Genomic DNA, 20,513 nt, shown 5'->3' with positions numbered 1-20,513 from the left:
TTATGTATACTATTAACGTGTAAATAGCAATTTGTGTGGAATATTTTAATGAAGATATTATTATTATTATTATTATTATTATTATTATTATTATTATTTTTATTAATTTAAAAAAAAATTATTATTGTTATTGACTTTTGTTTTTTCCTTTACTTGTAAATAGCTTGGAATATGTTAATAAAGATAATTATTATTAAATTATTATTATTATTATTATTATTATTATTATTATTATTATTATTATTATTCATAGACAAGTAAAGATAAACGATAAAAAGGAACAACGTTTCGGGGTCGTCATGACGCCATTATCAAGTTCGAAGTGATAGAAATAATTGAAGTCAATGTCAGAAATAGTTCACCAAAAAATTAACATAATGTCTGAAAATATATAACATTTCGAAAACTTACGAAATGTTGCTAATTAGAGAATTAACACCATCTCTCAATGTCCAATCGGACTCAATTCAAGCTAAACTATTTTACGTGACATTATATATTCTGACATTATGTTAATTTAACTGTTCTTGACCCTCTAAGACAGAGCAAAGCCGACCTAGGGATGGCAAAGGATACTTTAGAACGTATCCAAGAGACAGTGGTGGAATAGTTCTCTCCTTTCTTCGCTGCGACTAGCTCTGCCAGCCTGCCATGATATCTCTTGCACTCCTCTCCCATGCCGCCTGTTGTTGTAAAGACTAATGGTGTAAATGTTCCCTGTTCCACGTCCATCACTCTTTGCGTACACAATCTCTTTTTGTCGTTCTCGTGCTGCTTGTATATCCGCTTGAGGTCCAGGTCTCTATGAGAAAAAGCGTTGAGGTAACATACCCGTACATCAAAGAACGCTGACCTTTGTCTTTCCCAAAAACCTCTGGCATGGATGTCTAGGCGAGCGTCGGGAGCTCTGTTAGCTCCGCTTGGAAGCGACTCTCCCGTGAGTTCCTGGACGACGGGCTCAATCTCGACATCATTGCAGACCATGCTGAGCATGTCTGCCTCAAGATCTCTTGGCTCATTATGGCGCTATAATATGAAGCCGCCACGCCGGCAGACCATGGCATGATCAACATTAAAGACATCGCCACACACGCAAATAGATGGCTTGTCGGCAATTTCCCAGTCATATCTGAGCTTTAGAGCGTCTCAAAACTCGCCCTTGTTCAGACTGAAGCCCATTTCATCGATTGGCATGACTGTCAGCCAGTTAGATGCACCTGTTTTTTTTTTTTTCTTTTTATAATTCCAAGCCCACCCAGTCTAACTGGAAGTGCCAAGAGGTCCTTCTCGCTCGGAGTTGTGCAATGATGTTAAGACATCGGCAATGGCGCGTTCTAGAGGTTCTAGCAGATCTTCTATATCTGGGAGTGTTCTAAGAAAATATGTCCATCGGTGCCGCAAGCCAAATGTAAAGGCTGCGTAGCAGGCTTGTGGTTGTGACATGGCAAATTCTGCCAACTTAACCACCTGGCTTATCCAATCCTCCACTTTGCTACCAACGTATTCTTCCAGATATTCTCTAGAGCCTAGGGCTGCCCCCAGATACTTTTGACCCTGTGTAGAGATGTTAATCGCAGTTCCTTCGAAAATTACTCGAGCATGATCCACCTTTTCAGGTTTGGTAATAAGCCAAAATTTCTTAGCGTTTGGGTAGTATCCCAGATTAGGTCCGGCTTCAGTCAGTTCGTCCCACCATTGCTTTGTAGCTTCCAAAGATCCGGAACCACTTGCGTCATCGGCATACCAGCATTGTTTTATTATTATTATTATTATTATTATTATTATTATTATTATTATTATTATTATTTTTTTTTTATTATTATTATTATTTTTAAGAAAATCACAACACTCATAAGTTTTACAACAGACATGTTTGAGCAGTTGCCTCTGCCATTTTCAGTGTGAAATGGACAACAAATTACAATGGAATATAAATGCTAAAGAAATTACAATAATTACAGAAATAATTAAGACCATAACAACAGTAATACAAAATTAAACAGAAAGTTTTAAATTAACGTGTTTGACTTGTGCGTTGAGTGTAGGCTTTTCCCAAACTATGTGCAACGCCTCTTTGACTTTAAGGGCAAACCGCGTGGATGCCTGATCGATGATGGCAAAATTGTCGCGGGAGCATGCAGAGAGACATGCTGTCGAAGTCTCCAGATGCTTGAAGATGAGTGAGGCCCTGTCCGTTTCCAAGTGTTCCCTTACACGTGTGTTGAAATGTCTGGTGGTCTCACCGACATAGCAAGCTGCAGAGTCTGCACACGAATTTTTATAAACCACACATGATCGGAGTCCATTGGGGATAGGGTCTTCCACACTAAAGAGGCTACCTACTTTGAAAGAGAAAAACGCTATTAAACGCTATGTTTGCATTATTACAATAGAAATGTGAAAGTCGACGAATGTGCTTTTGAGCGATGCTAGAAAAATAACCTATGTAGGGTAATTTCAAATAAAAGATATTAGGCGCTTGTTCACCAGTTGATCTTGGGCAGGCCGTATATTCTAGCCGACTGGGAATCAGTAGGATAAATGTTACTATAACTTACATCGTCCAAGTGGCCGTTGGTCTTGAGTTTCCGGAGGAAACGTTGTAGCATAGCTTCTCTCTGTGTTGTTGGGTCATTCTCTAGAGGTTTGAATTTGGTTTGATCATCAATTATCTTTCGTAAGCCTGTGTTGTAATCGCTTTTGTTTAACACAACGCCGTTTCCCTTGTCTGGCATTAAAATGACAATGTCCTTGTTTCGTCGTAATTCTTTCAAAATCTTATGTCTCTTGATGTCCTTTTTGAGGGATGGAACGTAGAAACATAGGAGTGCGCCAAATGCGACAGATCAGTAGCCAGTTTTCCCGCCATTTTAGAGTCTTTGACGTTCTTGTGCCTAGTATGATGGATAAGTTCAAAGCAGCTAAAGACGTCCGACTTGCTTATTTTAGGTGGACAAATGGAGTGATTTAGTCCAAGCTTTAAAATACCAAGTTGTTCTTGTGTAAGCCGTGTTGAAGAGATGTTAGTTACCGTTTCATCCGAGGTGAAAGGAAGGAAGGTATTGCGTGTTAACTTTTCAAGTTTCTTCTGGTCTGTCATGATTACTTTGTTCTTAGCTTTGTCGACGTTCTTTGATAACGACCGTTTAAGAATGACAAATCCAAACCCGTTAGCACCTCTTTGATCTTGTTCGATCGCGCGTCTTTCGTCTGTCGTAGTGTACGGCTTTCCTTTGCTCGTTTGGTGACTGCACTCTTGAGAAGAAAATTTGCGGATGGATGTGGTGTCATGTTGACTTACGTTGGGTAAATCAACACACATAAACTTGGGGAGAACGTTGAAAGATTGACAGTTACGAACAAAGTTCAAATCCAGTTCCGCTTTTCGAGTCTTGATTGAGATTTTCTCAAACTTGCGGAGATCAGCAATGCCAATGTGACTGTATTTTCCTTCTACATCGTGGATAATTCTTCCAAACAGTCTAGATAAAAGCAGTGAGGAAATTAATTTTACGAAAAACAGCACACTCCTGAGTTTTATAACAGGCATGTTTCGGCAGTTGCCTCTGCCATCTTCAGTTTGAAATGAACAACAAATTACAGTGGATTATAAATGCTAAAGAAATTAAAATAATAATAGAAATAATTAAGAGCGGCTGCCTGTAAGAATCGAGAACTGCTTTTCAGCGACCACTTGGTCGAATTTCTGATATTTCGTCTGACTGATGTCCTTGGATTAACTATTTTCGAAAATCATATTTTAAAGTTCCAAGGTTTTTTTTTCTTTTTTGAAAAAATTGCAAGAGTTTGAAATGCGGCCTAGGTGCGGCCACGGGCCGATGAAAACCGCGAAAATTTAGGTCAAAGGATATGCTTGCGATACTTACGGCTCGCAATTCAAGTCACGAATTATGAGATCAGAACCGATTCACAAACACTTGACATCTGGAGCCCGTGAATGTTTCCAAACATCACATATTGGTCCCTAAAACTAATCAGACTGACTGAAGACAGCCATTCAATGTTTTCCGATCCCAGATTTCTTTCCTATTCTGCTTTAAAATAATAGATTTATTCCGGTCAATTAGCCTACGAAACATGTGCAACAAATTTGCATACCATTTCGACGTCGCAGGAAAAAGTAGTGCAAATCAAACTTTAAAGCTCCTTTATCTTCTTAAATGAAGCAGTCGATCAGTAAAGTGGAGAAAAACGTGTGACTTTGTTGCTGCCGTGTTGTTTTGAGTGTTCGTTTTTAGCAGCGACGGCTCAAATCAATAAGCCAGTGTGACAAAACAACTGTTACTCGACATTCACTTCGCTGATGCCGGTAATGCCCACGCAATCATGGCCAGGCACTCACGTGTTCAGGGCGCTTTTAGAAAAGTACTGCTTGTGGGCTACGACTACTCTGATGATGATGAACTTGTCAATGCAAGCTTAAGGACTGTACAAGAGATCTGAGAGCCCACCTTTCCAGCTACGGTCTTTCCGCCAAAAAAAAAAAAAAATCGACCTTCAAGTATTAGTGGCCTTTACTAGACAGTCTCAGTTTTTGGTTTTTTGACTTACAGTAATGCAGATCCTGGAACGTCGATTTTTTTGCGAAAAAAAAAAATCTGTCCATAACCACCATCCCCACATTTAAAAATATAAAATTTGTAACTTTGAGGGTATCAGAGTAGTAAAAACTCCACCAACAAACCCGAGCTCCCCCACCCCCATCCCCCTGGCGATAAGCGTCAATTGTGGTTATTGTTTACTGTCCTAAACCAGTTTTCTCGTTGTTCCTGCCATTTTCTTTCAATTTCCGAGAAGATAGGAATCATGCCAGCCTTGGTCTGTCTGGTGAAGGCCATGAAAACTAACTTATTACTAGTGCAAGCGGGTGAGGGCCGTAACTACCTTATTACTAGCACGAGCGGGTGAGGGCCGTAACTACCTTATAACTAGCACGAGCGGGTGAGGGCCGTATTTCGCCTATTAAATTTCCAATTTCAGATTTCATGTTATTATTTTTCTCACGGGGTTGAAAGAAACTGGCAGGAGCAGCGAGAAAACAGTCTAGGAAAGTAAACAATAACCACAATATTATTGACGCTTATAGCTAGGGGGGAGGGGGGAGGTCGGGTTGGTGGGGGCAGGGGAATTCACTACTATGCTCTCAAATATACAGATTTCATATTTTTAACTGTGAGGATGGTGGTTATGGATTTTTTTTTTTTTTACGAAAAAATCGACGTTCCAGGGTCTGTATAACTGTAAGTTAAAAAATAAAATGACACTAATACTTGAATTTTTTTGGCGAAAAAAAATATATAAAGCTGGCAAGGCGGGCTCTCGCATCTCTTGTACAGTCTTTTAGCTTGACAAAGTTTTCATCGCCAGAGTAGTCGTAGCTTAGCCCACAAGCAGTACTTTTCACCGTTTACAGTTTCTAAAAGCGCCATCTACGCGCTGGATTCCATACCAAAATGCCTGGCCAGGATCACGTGCGCGTTACCCACATCAGCGAAGTGAATATCGAGTTACAGTTGTTCAGTGTCACACAGGCTTATTGATTTGAGCCGTCGCTGCTAAAAACGAACACTCAAAACAACACGGCAGCAACAAAGTCACACGTTTTTCTCCACTTTACTGATCGACTGCTTCATTTAAGAAGATAAAGGAGCTTTAAAGTTTGATTTGCACTACTTTTTCCTGCGACGTCGAAATGGTATGCAAATTTGTTGCACATGTTTCGTAGGCTAATTGACCGGAATAAATCTATTATTTTAAAGCAGAATAGGAAAGAAATCTGGGATCGGACAACATTGAATGGCTGTCTACAGTCAGTCTGATTAGTTTTAGGGACCAATATGTGATGTTTGGAAACATTCACGGGCTCCAGATGTCAAGTGTTTGTGAATAATTCGTGACGTGAATTGCGAGCCGTAAGTATCGCACGCATATTCGATCTTCCTTGAGTGGGAAAGAGTTTGAATCAGAGCTTGAAACTTGGAACAAAAAAAGTTCTTTTCTTCGTTCTTTGAGATATAAGATTTAATTTAGAGAAAATTACATACCAGAAACACTTTTATTTTAATGAAAATAGGCATTAGTTTCAAGGCCATTTTGAGTAGCGTACACAAATCTGCATGCTTTAGAAAACAGCCAGCGAGTTTGGAATGTTTATTGCATTAATTTTCTTGTGAGATGGTTGGTCAAGGTTTGTGTAAAGTTTTAAGTTCATTGGGTTATTTTACACCGTGAACTGGGCTTCGTCCTTTGACCTAAATTTTCGCGGTTTTCATCGGCCCGTGACCGCACCTAGGCAGCATTTCAAACTCTTGCAATTTTCTCAAAAAATAAAATACCTTGGAAGTTTAAAATATGATTTACGAAAATAGTTAAGCCAAGGGTATCTTTAGGCAAAATATCAGAAATTCGACCTCGTGGTCGCTGAAATGCAGTTCTCGATTCTTACAGGCAGCAGATCTTAAGACCATAACAATAGTAATAAAGAAAGTTTTAAATTAACGTGTTTGACTTGTGCGTTGAGTGTAGGTTTTTCCCAAACTATGTGCAACGCCTCTTTGATTTTAAGGGCAAACCGCGTGCATGCCTGATCGATGATGGCAATATTGTCGCTGGAGCATGCAGAGCGACTGCTGACGAAGTCTATAGATGCTTGAAGATGTGTGAGGCCCTCTTCGTTTCCAAGTGTTCCCTTACACGTGTGTGGTTTATAAATTTTCGTGTGCAGGCTGTGCAGCTTGCTATGTCGGTGAGACCACCAGACATTTCAACACACGTGTAAGGGAACACTTGGAAACGGACTGGGCCTCACACATTTTCAAGCGTCTGGAGACTTCGTCTGACGTCTGACGTCTGACGTCTGACATCTTTAGCTGCTTTGAACTTATCCATCATACTAGGCACAAGAACATCAAAGACTCTAAAATGGCGGGAAAACTGGCTACTGATCTGTCGCATTTGGCGCACTCCTATGTTTCTACGTTCCATCCCTCAAAAAGGACATCAAGAGACATAAGATTTTGAAAGAATTACGACGAAACAAGGTTTGGAGTAACCGTAATGCCAGACAAGGGAAACAGTGTTGTTGTGTTAAACAAAAGCGATTACAACACAGGCTTACGAAAGATAATTGATGATCAAACCAAATTCAAACCTCTAGAGAATGACCCAACAACACAGAGAGAAGCTATGCTACAACGTTTCCTACGGAAACGCAAGACCAACGGCCACTTGGACGATGTAAGTTATAGTAACATTTATCCTACTGGTTCCCAGTCGGCTAGAATATACGGCCTGCCCAAGATGCACAAGACCCATGCACCTAACACAATACCACATTTTCGCCCGATCATCTCTTCTATTGGTACCTACAACTACAAGCTATCTAAATACCTTTGCAGTCTTTTACAGCCTCATATTCCGTCTGAACACTGTGCTGGCGATACGGAGTTTCACATTTGTATGGGAGATCCAAAGCCTCTCCATGCAGGGCAAACACATGGTATCCTTTGACGTTGAGAGATTGTTTACAAACATTCCTTTGGAAGAGAGTATAAATCTCACTGTTGAATATATTCTCAAGGGTATTCTTAACTTCAATATTGCACACAATGATCTTAAAAAGCTTTTCTGCATAGGCACCTTTTAAACGCATTTCTTTTTCATGGGTCATTTTATGACCAGATAGACGGTGTCTCTATGGGGTCGCCGCTGCCCCTGTCTTGGCAAATCTTTTTATAGGAAACCATGAAATGAATTGGCTAGACACTTCCCCGTCGGAAATTCTATTCTGTCGATGGTATGTGGATGACACTTTTTGTCTGTTCCATACGGAGTTGGATGCCTTATTATTTTTTGATTTCATCAACTCCCTTCATCCCAACATACGATTCACAATGGAAGCGGAATCAGATCATAAACTGGCCTTTTTAGATACGTACATTGATAACACGGGGCCCACGGTAGCTACTAGAACATTCCGCAAGAAAACATTCACTGGCTTATTAACATGTTTTTTTAGTTTTACCTCATTTTCATGCTAGTTAGCTATTGGGCTAGTTAAGACACTTGTTGATAGAACTCTCAAGATTTGTAACACATGGCAAGCGTTTATTGAGGACATCGCGTCACTAACATTTATCCAGTAAAGAAAAACATGTATCCTTTTAGGCTAATAGAAAGAATCATTAACCGCAGTGTCACTCAGTATGTAACAGGCCACTATGCAAGATCAACTGGTGAACAAGCGCCTAATATCTTTTATTTGAAATTACCCTACATAGGTTATTTTTCTAGCATCGCTCAAAAGCGCATTCGTCGACTTTCACATTTCTATTGTAATAATGCAAACATAGTGTTTAATAGCGTTTTTCTCTTTCAAAGTAGGTAGCCTCTTTAGTGTGGAAGACCCTATCCCCAATGGACTCCGATCATGTGTGGTTTATAAAAATTCGTGTGCAGACTCTGCAGCTTGCTATGTCGGTGAGACCACCAGACATTTCAACACACGTGTAAGGGAACACTTGGAAACGGACAGGGCCTCACTCATCTTCAAGCATCTGGAGACTTCGACAGCATGTCTCTCTGCATGCTCCCGCGACAATTTTGCCATCATCGATCAGGCATCCACGCGGTTTGCCCTTAAAATCAAAGAGGCGTTGCACATAGTTTGGGAAAAGCCTACACTCAACGCACAAGTCAAACACGTTAATTTAAAACTTTCTGTTTAATTTTGTATTACTGTTGTTATGGTCTTAATTATTTCTGTAATTATTGTAATTTCTTTAGCAGTTATATTCCATCGTAATTTGTTGTTCATTTTACACTGAAGATGGCAGAGGTAACTGCCCAAACATGTCTGTTGTAAAACTTAGGAGTGTCATGTTTTTCTTAAATTAATTTTCCTTACTACTTCTATATAGATTATTATTATTATTATTATTATTATTATTATTATTATTATTATTATTATTATTATTATCATCATTATCATTATCATTATCATTATCATTATCATCATCATCATTATCATTATCATTATCATTATCATTATCATTATCATTTTTAATTATCATTATCATTATTATTATTATTACGAGTACAACTGGCCAAAGTATTATGTTTTTGGAAACGCTTATTTAGATGTAGTCATGTAACTTATGACGTCATCATCTTAAGTTTGATATGTCAGATATTTGATGTATTGTCTCCAAATGGAGATAAGTCAACCCGTTAAGGAAGGTGCTTCCTTCTGCTACTGCGCATTCGTTCTGGGCATCTCGCGATGGTCCAAAAAAGTCGGGTTTCTTAACGGTGATGCCTGCTAAAACAGAGATTTTTTGCGCGGTTTATATTTACACAAGGCAAGCAGATCTTTGGAAGGGTTATTGGAATCCGAAAAGAAAATTAGGGGTAGCCACACATTTTTCAGAGATAATTATGCTTACATTTAGGAAAAAAAAATAACATACATTGTTTTGTATTCTATCGCTTTTTTTAATTATTGTTGCTTAGTCCAGTCCCTCCTCCGGCTCTAACTTTCCTTGCTCGTTTCTAAGCTACCACAAATGGAGAAATTTTATCTATTCTAGCTAATAGACAATTTAGCCAAGCCTAAAAGAAGAGCTCCAATCTTTTTCATAGCATTTATAAAAATCGGCTCAGCGTATGAACGAAATAACCTTACCAGTTCCTCATCTTTTCTTCATTTATAAATACTTTTAGTGCATATGCAGGAACTCTGCTCATCAACAATAACGAGAAACAGAGGGCAAATTTTTTTTGAATGCAGATTTGTTGTAACAGAGGGCAATCTTTCTTAACTTTCCTTTCCTCGTCAGGAAAAACTACTTACTTCTGATTGGTCGAGCGGCGGAAATGCTCTCTCCCCATTGACTGAGCACGCCAGTTGTACATTTTGTTGGTTTCTTCATAATGTGTTCAAAAAGAACGAGTTCTTTCAAGTTTCTATGAAGGTTGACTGTTAAGCCGGGTTGTTTGCACCATGCAAAAATACGTGGAAATCAATTGCTGCACTGAGCTAGAAACAAAACTCCTGAATGTTAAGTTTTCGTGTCTCTTACAAGAAACAGCAAGATTATTTGTCTCAAAGCTAAAAACTTGGATTGGCTTGACATTTGTTTAGCTGAGAAACTTAAGTCAGTCATGGCGACCAAGTGCTGTCACCTCGCTACTTCTCCTTACAACGAATGATAACCGAGCATAACAGTGTCCTTTTGATGGGAGGAATGAGCAGGTCAAATTCAGTGGAGGAAATTGGCTCCGTAAATTCCTTCTTTAGATCCACCGTTTGCTTTTTTATTGATCAATTTTCGCGTATTTTCAAGCGATAGGAAGCCTCACAGCGCAGGTGAATAATTCATTGATGCCTAGTTTACTCCTGGATTAAACTTGTATTAACTCTTCATTACATGTATAAAATTTACGACTCAGTCAACATTGCTCCTACTGAAATCTAAACAAGCGTCAAGAAAAGGAGAACTCGGGGAAATCACTCTTCGTTGCTTGGCACAGATCTTTTTAAAAGTGTGTTTACAATTTAATTAGGGCCGTGCAGCGCGAACAAAATTGCTCCGAAACAATGGGCTAATTATTTAAACAGAGTCTAACTTAGTACGTGGTTTAAGACTACCAGTGGGCTTCCAAATCTGTGGATAGGTGTTTCATTTTAAATAGACAAATAGTTCTAGTATGGGATGCAAGAACGTGGTTTTGTTAAACACCGTCTGAACTATCTTTCAATAACTGACCCAAAATGTTCAAAAATTAGTTTCTCCACAAATATTTGTCCTATCGAAACGATGGAAGTTTATTTGTAAAGCTTGAAACAAGTAAAATAAGAAAAATTGTTCATTGATTGTTGCTCGGAAACACATTTAAGTCTAGTAAACGGCTAGCAAGTTGCCTTATTTGGTAGGAGTTGCGTTCAAGTTAACAGAGAAAAACAAATCCACCGTCGTTTGGTCATGTTCTCCAGAAAACCTTAAATTAGGTCATTTCACGTTGTTGTTTTGCGGTCGACGGCAAAAATGTTTGAAAAATCATAACACAGTCATTATTGCTCATACTAAAATAATTCTGGACCTTACAAAAATTTTAAGACTATAACGCTTGGTAGTGGCCCGAAATTTTAGAGCGTTTACAACTTCTGCATGTTTATATACAGCCCAAGCGTATTAATTGAAGCAGAGCGGTGCAAATGCATTGCATATACAGGGTTTAAAAACTAAATGTTCAAAAAATATTTTCTCTGCGAATGTTGGTGGTATCGAAACGTTTAAAGTATCAGTGTGTAAGGCTTGAAATACGCAACATAAAGAAAAACAAGAGAGGATGAAGGTAAGAGAGGTAATCCCCCATATAGGCCCTATCCCCATCGTAATCCCTCTGAAATTATTTTTAGATCTCCCGCGAGATCCAGTGTCCCAAGAGGGTTAGGTGATAGCCAATCATATATCCTTAATTTTACTCACGTTGATAGCTGAGCCGATTCCCACGCAATGCCACGCGTCTTTCGCAAATCGATCTAAAAACAAAATGGCGGAACATGCATACCGAAAGCGGTGCCTGCATATGTTTTGTGGACGAATGCGAATTTAAAGTGGTTGTATTTGGACAACGCAGATTGGAAAAGAATCGCTCCGGCATGATTTGTTTTAGAGCCCAGCTGTGCGCGAAATTATGCAAGAATATTACAATACAATAAGCTGGCGAAAATTGAAAGCCGTGATTGAACAGACAAATACAAACAACTCAACCTAGGCACGAATTTCGATATTTTTATCGCAGTGAGTACAAAATCCCTACAGTCATTGAAATCTACGTTTTATTTACTTTCTAATCACGTATGTAGTTAAGAGATTCGTTGGAAGAAACGCGAGAACAAACCTTTTTTTCATGCAAGAGTATTACATTTAGCTGTCGAAACATTGAAACCCGCGATTGAACAGACGAGTACAAACATCCAACCTCCAGCAAGAATTTTGATATTTTTATCGCAGTGAGTTCAAAATCCCTTTGGTCATTGAAATCTACATTCCATTAGCTTTCTAATTACGCATGTAGTTAAGAGATTCGTAGGAAGAAACGCAAGAAACAAATCTTTTTTCATGCAAGAGTGTTACATTTTAATAGCTGTCGAAACATTGAAAGCCGCGATTGAACAGACGAGTATAAACATCACAACCTGCGGCAGGAGTTTTGATATTTTTATCGCAGAGAGTACAAAATTCCTCCGGTCATTGAAATGTACATTCTATTTACATCTGCCATTAGGCCGATTCTGTGGGTACGAAAACGGATGAGAACAGATGCCAGGTTAGGTTGTAATGCAGGATCAGGAAGGACGCAATCATTGAGAGAAACTCCACCCTCTTCTCGTGCAGAAGCGTCAAATACAATTCTGCACTTTGTTGTACTTTTGTCTGCGCGGAACACTGTATGGTGTGGTAAGTAACGGACAATACCATCTTCATTTCTCTGCTCAGATACTTCTTCTGCAAAACCTTCCTCTACATATTGGTTGATAGTAGTATAGCATATGATGGTATAGGCGCATTTTCCGAAATTGCGCCAAGAAATTGCGCAAATAATTTCCCAAGGTCAAACCAATTTTGTTAAAGAAATTGCATCAATGATTTTTTCCAAATCATAGGCGTTTCTATCAAATCATCATCATAAGGATCAGGCGAAGCGACGATGGAGCTATCGCGTTTAAAAATTGTTTGATGGGTAATTACGAAGATGAGTCATTAAAAATAATCATTGTTTACAAATATTGTTTTCCCTTCTTCAACCATAGTTATGCTTCCATAATGATGCCTGAAAGCAATAGTATAAAAGTTTGTTTCAATAAAGACATTAGTATCACAAATGTCACGTTCTTTTAGTATAACCGGCTTGCCTGAATATATTAGATTTATGGTTTTTGGATCTCGACTGCTGAAACATCTTTCACAAACGGAAGTTACTTTACCATTATAATAAAATTGTCGATATGTTCTTCTTTTTTTACAACTATGACATTTGGTTAATTGTTTTATTAAACGGATGCATGAACTCTCTATTGGAAAATAAAAGTATATATCTGACTTCATGTGTTTTTCGGCTTTAATTGGGATTTTTATAATATATTTATTTTTCATTTCTTTGTACTATTATGTAGTGTCATCTCTTTAAGCCATTTAACTTTCTCGGAAATGATGTAATGCAGTGGGACTTTCCCGCTGACAGATCTGAACTTGCTCTATTGTTTTCAAGATCATGAGACAGTCGTATGATTTTTTTAGCCAATCATAATTGACAATCTTTTGGTAAACAGTGATAAGGTAAAATGCCCTCAATACATCATTGCGAGTCATTCAGTTAAGCATTATGGCCGGCAGTGAATCTGGTTTGTCTGATTTTATGGAGGATTTCAATTTAGAAGATGTAGATTACACTGGTTATGATAGGGATGTTGATGTAGAGGTAATCGATGGGTTTTACCATCAGAACTTAGCATTTATGAATGAGAAAGTGCTAGCGTTCGGTTCGTATTGGATGCAGATATATTCAGAATGTTGTGTACAAAGGGATTGTGCGGTGAAATTGCTTAATGATGGAAAAGCTGAAGAAGCTAAAGCTGCCCTTTATGACTGGCCTGATAAAACAGAATCGCCAGATGTTCCGCAACTTTTAGTTGAAGAACCTCCGGAAAAAAAGCGAAAGAAGCCGTCAGCTCTTTCAATTGATGGTGTGAAGCTTATCGAAGAGATGGAAAGTAATTACATCAGAGGTGAAAGAGTTCATTTTGATGTTCCATGTGTCTTGCCAGAAGGTGATGTGAGTTTGGCTGAATATGAAACTCGTATCCATGAGTGTGAGAACTGTTTTAAAACTGTTGAGAACTATGTCGTTCAAAATGCTTTCGCATATGGTGCTTGGTTAAGTAAAGCATTTGACAAGTTTCAAGAGGACAATAGACGTGGTCTTATTTCTGGAAATTTTGATGACTGGGTTAACACACGATGTAAAGTTAAACCAAGACGAGCAAGGCAACTTAGAAAATTTTACAAGTTATTTTTACCATATAAAAAAGTATTACGTTGCAAGTTACCATTTATATGGTTTGATAAGAATGGGTTTTCTGTTGTCAAATATTTTGAAAGTCATCCAGCTGTAACAATACCTTGGGCACATGAAATAGACTGTGATTATAATACTTGTATGTAGACCGGCACAGCTGTGCCGTGACGTAATGACTGTATGGTAATGTATTGATTTAGTCTTCGCTGGTTTAAACAATATTGTGTACAATAATATATTGTATAGTAGAATGAATTGTGATTTATGTTCAGCAGAAATACATGAAGGTTTAAAGGATTTTGAAGAGTCTTGTCCTTTCTGTCATGAGCAGTTTGAAAATCGTCAGTCGAACGAACGCGAACAATGTTGTATTAATGCCCATATAATTCTTGATAGAGGTTATTCAGTTTGTAAAAATTGTGGGCAAGTTGCTGGCTATAAAGTAGTAAACGAATATGTTAATTTCCGAGAGAATCTTAATCGCTTTCGTAAAAAGAGCGTTTACAATCGAAAATATCATCTTGAAAATATAATCAATGATTTATTGGCAGCATCGATGATATGTGTTAATTATCAACAGAGGGCAAAAATACATCGTATTTTCGCTGAAATAAATAAAATCCTTCCCCGTATTAATGGGAAAAGGAAACGTATTATCAGGATAAAATTTTTATTGGAACAAATTTTAAGAGCCATGGGATTAGAACACAGTCCGCTTGTTTGTATTAAGAGTGACCGAACATAGGCTAGTTATAAAAAATATTGGGATAGTGTATTGGATTTGATTGGTGGTGAAATAGGTCAGTGAAATAACTTATCATACATCCTTGCTTGTTTATCAACAATCGGTGTGTTGTCTAAAATATAATCATCAGCATGTTGTAGTTTTTTCAGGAGATCATCATCAAATTCGCCACTTCTAAGGATTTCTTTTATGGATATTAACAAGTGCCCATATCTTTGAAAGGCGTGATGACATTGGTATGTTTTTATGTCAAGATTTTTATGCTTCAAATATATTTGAATAAAAAGTGAAACAGCAGTAGCCGCAACAAGAGATATGCCTGAAGTGGGTAAACTACTGGATATACCAGCAGCAGCAATAATCGCAGAACTGATGTTACCGATTAATTTCCATTTTCTATAGGATTTATAAGCTTTTTTGTAAATCCACATTTTTTTGTGATATGTTTTGTAATAAGATTTCAATTCATCAACTTGGTCATCTGTTAATGTGTTGCTAACGTGGTTAAACTCTGTTACATTAATCATAGTCTTCTATAATTATTGTCACACAAAATTTTATGATTTTTTAAGAGCGTAATTGATCGTGTTGATTATTAAAGGTTTTATTTTAGCACGCATCATATTTTCCAATAGTCCTTTGATGTCAGAATCCAATTGCACCAAAGATTGTCTTATACTATTGTTAATCAGTGGTTTGATAGTATCCTCTGTGTAGCTCTGGAGTTGACTGAGAGATATTGCATGATTTGGTTGTGTTCCATCTTTGATAATCAGATGACGGTCTTCTGTGTCAAGGTGACCATCATCATTGATGTGAATTGGTTCTCTTTGTTTGTAGTGAGGATCTATTTCTTCGTAAACGACAGTATATTCAATCTTGTTTCCGTTTTCATCTAGGATATGGTTTTCATTTTCGTCTTGAACGAATGGCATTATATTATTAGACCATACTAATTTGAATCGTGGATGCTAAATATTATCTCAAATTTCATGTTATTTCCATTTTGAAGTTCTATTTTTTTGATGCTGGTGTATAAAGTATCAATGTTGATTATTACTGTTTTACTGGGATCATATGTGAAATTATGACGTGTCATATATGTTAAATTATTCCTTACGGTGAAAATAAAAAGACGATCATCACCGGTTCTTGATCCATGGGTAATAATTTTGATTTTTTTTAATGAAAATTGCATCTGATCTTGTGAAAGGTAATCCATTTATTGTGAAAACTCTTGAACTACTAATAGTGCCGTAGTACTGAATTGAATTGGTTTTGATTGATTTTTTGCAAATATCCTTTTGACACAGCATCTTGATTGTTGGCTGGATCTTTTAAACCTGTTATTGTTTTGCCATTCATATTAATATCCACCTGCATCTTCATCTTGTTGTTTTCGAAATCGACCATTTCATTTTTCAGCCCATCATAAACTCTTGGATCAACACTGTCACTCCATCCTTTGATTCCATAAATAACCAAGTATCCTTCTGGATTTTGGACTACAGCTCTGCCATGGATGACTAATGTTATACGATCAGGTGTGGTTTTACTGTTGTTATTAATCTGAACAAGCAGTTTGCCATACGTGTCGAATGCTCGATAGACCTGTTTGTGAATATAGACAGTTGTTCCCTGAGTTGATAATGATACATTGGTGGATTCAGGCCAATAGTATTCGAATATCATTGTGAACGTACCAATGGGTAATGGATAAATGTTGAATGAGATACCACTTCGATAATCATTAGATCCATCAGTGTTCTTAATTATTGTGATTGAATAAGCTTTTTTATTTTGATGAGCAGATTCTCTGAAGTTTTCTTCGAACCCATCTACCCTTATATTATACTCCGAAGCTGATTCATCTGTGTCATACAGGTATTTGAAAACATTTTCTTTGTGACTGCTGATGAGATGACTTTGAGCAACCCAATCCTTATACTGTTGTTTGACATTTGCATTGTTATTATTAATCTCATTGACCACGAAATCAACATTAGCGGCTTTATCTGATTCATTTGCTTTTGGAGTGGTAACGTTTTTTATTTCATGATTGTTTAAAATCAAATCACCATCGACTGTGATATCACCTCTCCAAAATTCCCAGTTTTTATTGTTCCCTCTTGAAGGAGCATTCCAAGCTCTCACTTGATTATTACCAAGTTTCAAATCTCCAGTCATTTGGACACTACCATTAGGCTTCCCTGGGGACAAATCTGCTGAATCCTTGTTTGTTGAAATTAATAGGACAAAAGTAAAGAACATAATTGTCGGCATTATCTATCGAGCACCCGACTCGAAGTTACATGAATTTCTGTCTGACTTGGATCTAGTACTTGGGAAAATTTCCAAGGAAAATAAGCTTGTATTTTTAATGGGTGACTGGAATTTAAATCTAATTAACCATCATTGTCATAAAGCGACAAGTGATTTCTTAGATTTGTTGTACTCTAGGATGTTTTTTCCACTAACAACACGTCCCACTAGAATTACGGCGAACAAAGCTTCGTTAATAGATAATATTTTCACGAACGATCCACTTCGTCCCTCAATAAGCGGTCTTTTTCTCAATGACATATCTGACCATTTACCGATATTTTCACTTATCATGTATAATAATACTACCAGTGATAAGAATAAATGCGTATTTTTTCGTGAAAAAAATGCGCATAATCTAAGTGTATTTAAAGACGAGTTAGGTAAGATAAACTGGACTGAAGTGCCTGGTTTAAATGATCCTTCCTGCGCTTATGAACTCTTTGTTGGAAAGTATACTACAGTTTATGATAAATGTTTTCCACTCAAAAAAATGAAAGCGAAACGGTTCAATCTTCGTAAGCCTTGGTTTACTAAAGGACTGGCTAAATCCATAAGGAAGAAAAATATGTTATATCAGTCTTTTCTTAATAACCCTAACTCTTCCAATGAAAATGCATATAAGTCGTACAAAAACAAACTTACTCATTCTCTTCGAGTTGCTAAACGTTTATATTATGAAAAACAAATTGAAAAATTAAAATCAAATGTCAAGGCTACCTGGAAAGTTCTAAATGAAATCCTTAATAGAAATAAAGGAAAGCGTAGCTTGCCATCTATATTTAGGGCAGATTCTCGAGAAATTTCCAATCCAAAAGATATAGCTAATTTCTTTTGTAAATATTTTACTAATATTGGCCCCAATTTAGCTAGCAAAATTCCTGTATCAGAAAAGTCGCACAATTCTTTTTTACCTCCAAAACTAGTTAATTCAATATTTCTAGATGCTGTAAATGAGCAAGAAATTATTGAAATATGTAGCACTTGTCGTTCAGGTACTGCTGTAGGTTATGACAACATTTCTATGAACCTAATTAAAGAATCTATCGATTTAATTATTTCACCTCTTACATGCATAATTAACTTATCCATCACTTCTGGAATTGTACCAAAACAATTAAAAATTGCTCGAGTTATTCCTTTATTTAAATCTGGTGAGCAGGATATATTTACGAACTACCGACCGGTGTCTGTTTTACCAGCATTCTCTAAAATCCTAGAGAGAGTAATGTACAATCGTCTTTTAATGTTTCTTAATAATCATAACATTCTCTCTGACAATCAGTATGGTTTTCGCAAGCATCACTCCACCGCTTATGCTCTTGCTTGTTTATATGACAAAATCTCTTCCGCCATTGACAATAAGGAATGCACAGTTGGTATTTTTATAGACTTGTCCAAGGCCTTTGACACCGTTGATCATAACATTTTGATTTCAAAATTAGAGCATTATGGTGTTCGTGGCACTCCACTTAGATGGTTCGAAAGCTATCTAAGCAATAGACAACAATATGTGGAATTTAATGGCGTTAGGTCGGAGTCTTGCGAAATTAAGTGCGGGGTGCCTCAGGGTTCTATACTAGGTCCCCTACTTTTCCTACTCTATATAAATGATCTGTGTAACGTGTCGAAGGTCGTGGACTTTATTCTTTTTGCAGATGATACAAACATATTTTTCTCCCACAAAGATTTTAACTTGCTTCCTGGAATCTTGAATTCTGAATTGCTTAAATTAACTCATTGGTGTCGAGCAAACAAACTGTCCATTAACTTTAAAAAATCAAATTTTATGGTTTTTAGACCACCCCAAAGGAGGCAAACACTTGATATATCTATTCAAATTGACAACAATGCAATTAAACGTGTGAAAGAAACAGTATTTTTAGGTGTTATCCTTGATGAGCATTTGTCATGGAAGCCTCACATTCTTAGTGTTTCTAGAAAAATATCAAAATCAATAGGTATTATTTATAAGTCTAGTTTTTGCCTCCCCAAAACCTCCTTACGTTCCTTGTACTATAGTCTAGTTTACCCTTACTTAATTTATTGTGTTTCTGTGTGGGGATCGACGTATCAGTCTAATTTAAATCGGATTATTGTTCTGCAAAAGAAGATAATTAGAATAATATCAAAAGTTTCTTTTGATGCTCATACCGGTGTTCTTTTTAAAGAACAGGAGATTTTAAAATTCTCTGACATTTATTTATACCAAATAGGTAAATGTATGTATCTTTTTAAAAGAAGCTTACTTCCAAATTATTTTCGTGATATGTTTACTGTTGCAAGTCAAATACATTCTTATAAAACAAGAAATTCCAACCTTTTCTATATACCTTATTGTCGAACTAATCTTCGAAAATTCTCAATTCGGTTTCAAGGTCCTTCGTTTTTCAACTCGCTAAGTCGTGAAATTCAAAACAGTGAAACTATCAGTTTGTTTGGCAAAAGACTTAAAAAATTCCTTCTATCTAAGTTAAATTGACTCTTTGTTGAGCTACACACCTTTTCTTTACCTTTTCTTTCTTTTCTTCCTTTCCTTTTTTTTTTTTCCTTTTCTTCTTTTAAAAAAAAAAAATTTAATTGGAAATTTCAATCAGTACCCTTAACTTCTATGGTTTATCCAATAGTTCTAGGAAGCCTATAGTTAATAAGCCCCCGGCTTCTATATAGGCTTCCTAGCCTTTAACACATTTAATATTGTAAATAGTCAAGTATGAATATTGTAATAGTAAGAATATTGTGTGTCGTCTATAATGTATTTATGTTGTATTTTTTTTTTTTGTTAATGGCAAATAAATTGAATTGAATTGAATTGAATTGTTCCGTAAAAGTTTCTTTTTACAACTTTCATAGGTCTGTCCACATAGAGAAAAGAATATGGTTTTTTGGTGGTTTTAATATATGTTCCCTTATCAACTCCCAATTCACGAGATATCAGACTCTGTTCATTATTGCTTGGGAAGTCGTAGACAAAGAAATGTGAACAGTTCAATCTGATGTCCTTTGGCGTCTTGTAAAATGATTGACTAAGGTAAATAACAGAGCAGTTTTTATGCCGGCCTCTTATAAAATAATCGATTAATGGTTTTTGGTTTTTATCACAAATAAAGTCATCGAATATGACAATCTTTTGTGATTCATCATCCATTAAACTCTCAACTGGAACTATCTGATCATTGCTATAAACTATCACATCATAACCAACACTATTTGATATATCATTTAGCTTTTGAATCATATCTTTATACTTTGCTTGTTCTAGATTTTTTGCATAAAGATGTATCTGATCATAGTAGAGTAATGGTTTCATAAGCATGTGATAAAGAAGGTTAGTTTTACCCGA

At 36.8% G+C, this 20,513-nt stretch overlaps 1 protein-coding gene and 1 pseudogene across 1 annotated transcript in view; one reads left to right on the top strand and one right to left on the bottom strand.

Annotated features, from left to right (window-relative positions):
- LOC146454054 (uncharacterized) overlaps positions 1-20,513 on the top strand; it is a 95,186-nt gene that overhangs the window by 32,251 nt on the left and 42,422 nt on the right. The window lies entirely within an intron of this gene.
- Positions 508-1,749, bottom strand: LOC146454055 (uncharacterized; annotated as a pseudogene).

This window comes from Pavona decussata, unplaced genomic scaffold (genome assembly GCF_977016875.1).
Source record: "Pavona decussata unplaced genomic scaffold, jaPavDecu1.1 SCAFFOLD_317, whole genome shotgun sequence".
Lineage (NCBI taxonomy): Eukaryota > Metazoa > Cnidaria > Anthozoa > Scleractinia > Agariciidae > Pavona > Pavona decussata.
Note: the sequence above shows the minus strand (reverse complement) of the source record. Positions and strands in the feature narration are given on the sequence as shown.